This window comes from Emys orbicularis, chromosome 1, assembly GCF_028017835.1.
Source record: "Emys orbicularis isolate rEmyOrb1 chromosome 1, rEmyOrb1.hap1, whole genome shotgun sequence".
In the NCBI taxonomy this organism is placed as follows: Eukaryota; Metazoa; Chordata; order Testudines; family Emydidae; genus Emys; species Emys orbicularis.
This window is the reverse complement of record NC_088683.1, coordinates 364,670,454-364,674,810: the sequence shown is the minus strand read 5'-3', so window position 1 is coordinate 364,674,810 and position 4,357 is coordinate 364,670,454. Positions and strand designations below refer to the sequence as shown.

General features: G+C 45.4%; 1 pseudogene; it reads left to right on the top strand.

The window, feature by feature from the left end:
- The first annotated feature begins 2,332 nt into the window (after positions 1-2,332).
- On the top strand, positions 2,333-3,291 carry LOC135892638 (olfactory receptor 52K1-like; annotated as a pseudogene).
- Positions 3,292-4,357: the final 1,066 nt, after the last annotated feature.

Below are 4,357 nucleotides of genomic sequence, written 5' to 3'. Positions count from 1 at the left end.
ACCAAACGTACCTCTATAGAGACCCAAGTCTCTCACCTCCCACCTGGGGAGTAAAGTCAGCAGGGAGTCATTAGGAGGTATAAATACTCTCACCCAGTTGATCCCGGCTGAGTGCAGAGTCCTGCAGTTTGTGTGTGACTTCAGCATGTGCTGAGGGAAGGAGACGCAGCCAGGGTTCAGGTGAGCTGGGGCAGTTTATATTAAAGCTAATCAAGGATCTTTCTAAATAGGAGATTTTTAAACTAAATGTAAAGCTTGGGGCGAAATCTGCTGTCAATTACACTTGTGTAAACCTGAAATGATTCTGGATTTACACCCGTATTAGTGAGGTTGGTCATTTAGAAGAGAACTATTTAATTCCATCAAAAGACAAAAAAATGATGTGAAGAAAGCACTGAGTATTCCAAAAATCAAGGGTGTTCAGGTTACACATAGAGCCATAGTTCTCTCCCCTGGTACAATTGCATTGTGAGAGATTCTCTATTGTGTAATTCTGTTATCATGGGAGATTTCAGTCTGGGGGACATATGTTTTGGCAGAGAGGCAAGTAATGATTAGGACAGGGCAGTCCTATAAAACGATCTCAATCGCTTGCTAAACTGGGCTCACTTGAGCAACGTGCAGTTGATTACAACTAAATGTGAGGTCCTACATCGAGGAACCAAGGCCGTAGATCATACTTACAGGATGGGGGGCTCTGTTTTAGAAAGCACTGACTCAAAAGAGAACTCGGAGTGATGATGTGTAACCAGCTGTACATGAGGTCCCACTGCAGTGTGGTGATGGAGACAACAAGTGACCTCCTTGAATGTACAAGCAGGGGAATAGGGAGTGGAAATAGAGAGGTGTGAAGCTTGGAGAGACCATCATTGGGCACTGTTTCTAGGTCCAGTGTCCACACTTCAAAAAGGTTGTTAACAGATTGAAAAGGGTTCAGAGCAGGTGATCAGAATGGTCCCTTCTTGCCTTAAAATCTATGACTCCATAATTATTTGATCACAATTTTTTCTCAGTTCATGAAATAATTAATAATTTTTTCTACAACCTTATGTCAGTATGGCTTGTAGCAGCTTGTAATAATTTTCCCTTTGTGAAAATAGTCTCTGCATCTCTGTTCATTTGGACTTTTTATATCATAACATTTCTTCTCTCCAAAGTCTGTTTTGAATACATGTTACCTGTCTTAAGAGCCTTTGGTTAGGAAACTTTTTTAAGGCTTTCTAAAAGTCCAAGAACACTATATCCACTGCATCACCCTTATCCACATGTTTGTTGACCTCCTCAACGAATTCTACTAGATTGGTGAGGGATGATTCTGTTCTTTATTATCATTTCAACCTATTTGCCTGGCTCCAAAGTTAGGCTCACTGGGCTGTAATTGCCAGGATCACCTCTGGAACCTTCTTTAAAAATTGGCATCACATTTGCTATTTGTCAGTCATCTGGTACAGAGGCTGATTTAAGTGATAGGTCACATACCCGAGTTAGTAGTTCTGCAATTAGATATTTGAGTTCCTTTAGAATTCCTGGGTAAATCCCATCTGGTCCTGGTGACTTATTACTGTTTAATTTATCAGTTTGTTCTAAAACCTCCTCTGTTGACACCTGGGACGGTTCCTCAGATTTGTCACCTAAAAAGAACAACTCAGTTATCCCAGAAGTCGGTGGGGAGTTCTTCCCCTGACTTCAATGGGAGTGGGATCAGACTCATAGGTTCTTTGGCTATGTCTACGCAGCGAGCGGCAGTTAGTCTCACAGCTCGGGTCGACAGACGCAGGCTTGTGCTTCTCGAGGTACCGCGCTAAGAATAGCTGTGTAGATGTTGAGGCTCGGGCTCTGAAGCTGAGATCAAAATAGCACTACTCATGCAGGTTCCCGATGTACTACGTACATCCAGGCTGAATACCCAGAATGTGCTGCTGAATGTACCAGGCACATCTTGCTACATGCAGCTGAACATGCCAGGTATTTCTAGACTGAAAGCATGTTCCGTGCGGCCAGATATACTAGGTACATCACTGGAGAATGCACATTAAACAATATGCATCTCCTAGTACCAAAGTACTCCAGGTAAGATACCTGTAACCAAGTGGGGTTCATTACTCGTGACTTGTAATGACATTCTAAGAACTTTAAATGATTTTGCACAGAAAAATATAAGGGTTTGTGTGATTAGTGTTATTGCAACATGACTGATGAACTCAGAAAGAGGTCAATCCACTTCTTCCAGAGCTGAGACTGGCCCCTAGCATGTATTTAATTTACAGGGTCTCTTCATTTCATGTGTTATGTTTTATTGAAAGGAAAGACATTGATGTGAGACTTGCAAAAGATGCCACAACAAGACAACCTGTCAGGTTCCAACAGCACAGGCTCTGATCCATCAGTGTTCTTCCTGATGGGCATCCCAGGGCTGCTCTGCACCTCTGGATCTCCATCCCCTTCTCCTCAGTGTTCACCGTGGCCCTTCTAGGAAACTGCGCCCTCTTGTATGTTATCAAGACAGAGCCCTCCCTACACAAGCCCATGTTCTATTTCCTCACCATGCTGGCCATCATCGACCTGGTTTTATCCGTAACAACTGTGCCGAAAATACTGAGCATCTTCTGGTTTAATTCCAGGGAGATCAGCTTTAACGCCTGCCTGGTGCAGATGTTTTTCCTTCACTCATTCTCCATCATGCAGTCTGCTGTGCTGCTGGCCATGGCCTTTGACAGGTACGTGGCCATCTGCAACCCCCTGAGGTACGCCACCATCCTGACCAATTCAGTGATAGCAAAGATCGGGCTGGCGGCTTTGGCCCGGGCTGTTCTGCTAGTGCTCCCTCTGCCCTTCCACCTCAGGAGGCTGCCCTACTGCAGGTCCCACGTCATCTCCCATTGCTACTGTGAGCACATGGCCGTGGTCAATCTGGCCTGTGCCAACACTACGTTCAATAACATCTATGGGATCATTGGTGCTCTCTTCATTGTGGGGCTGGATCTGATGTTCATCTCCCTATCGTATGTCAAGATCCTAAGGGCTGTCTTAATCCTGGCATCCAAGGAAGAACAGCTCAAGGCTTTGGGAACCTGTGGCTCCCACCTTTGCGCCATCTTAGTAGTCTACACACCAGTGGTCCTCTCCTCAATAATTCACAGGTTCGGCCACCAAGTAGCCCCACACATACACATCCTGCTGGCCAATTTCTACCTCCTTTTTCCTCCCATGATGAACCCCATCGTGTACGGTGTGAAAACCAAACAGATTCGTGACTGGGTGCTTCTCCTGTTCCGAGGGAAAAGCTTCTAGGCTGAACAGGAGGGGGCTGCTGAGCGATCAGGAAGCAGAGGATGCAGGAGAGGTTTTCTGAGTAACTTAGACAGCATGTTTGTGGGGGCTTTGTGTACGCTGGGATGGGAACTCCACCTCCGACTCACAGGGAGCAATACACCAACCCCTACACGAGCTTAGCGCTGCTGGCCGGAAGGTGATCTTGGCCATCTCCTTGTCCTCACTCGGCCCTGTGTGTGGAGTGTGTAGGAGTGCGAAGGCAGTTGCGATGTCCGAACATTTGAGAGCCTATTCCAAGTTGTTTAACAATACCACTGTGATGCTCTGTACCTTGGGAGAACACCCTGCACCCCCATGTTCATCCTTATACTATGATTGTGTGGTAACTAATGCAATGTTTGTCATGTCGGGTGTCTTCGGAAGGCTCATGATGCACTGAGCATTGTTGTTATAGTAATGTTATAGGTTGTAATTTCATGTATATAGTTATGAGGCTGAAAATGTGTCCTCATGGCTTAAAACAAGCCCAGGCAAAACTCTCCAGGAGCAGAGGGGAACATCGCAGTGGCGCAGTGAGCAGGATGTATATACAGCTTGTTACTCCAAGTGGAGTTCAAAGTTTAGGCACTGATATTTGTGATTTTAAGTGAGTCTTAAGTGCAGTGACTAAGAACAGTCAGGAGGAGGTCACAGTTTTGTTATTTTCTGTTTGTTTATTTTGGGTGAGGAGAAATAAGCACAAGAAACAGAAGAATGATTACCAGTGAGGCAGTTACAAAACTAGAGCTGGCCAGACTGGAAGCAGCAGAGAAGGAAAAGAACTGCGAGTTTCAAATGTGGCAGGCAGAAATGAGGATCAAAGAAGAGGAGGCTGCACACAGAAGGGCTATGGAAGAAAAAGACAGAGAGAGAAGAAAAAGAGAGAGAGAGAGAGAGAAACCCCCCGCTGGACCTGCTAGAGAAGCAGAACCAGAGGCCCCCGACCCCAACAACTCCCATCACTCCAAAAATCCACAAATGGGAACACTTATGTCCTGCATACAGTGAAGAGGACAATATTGCTGAATATCTGACTACCTTTGAA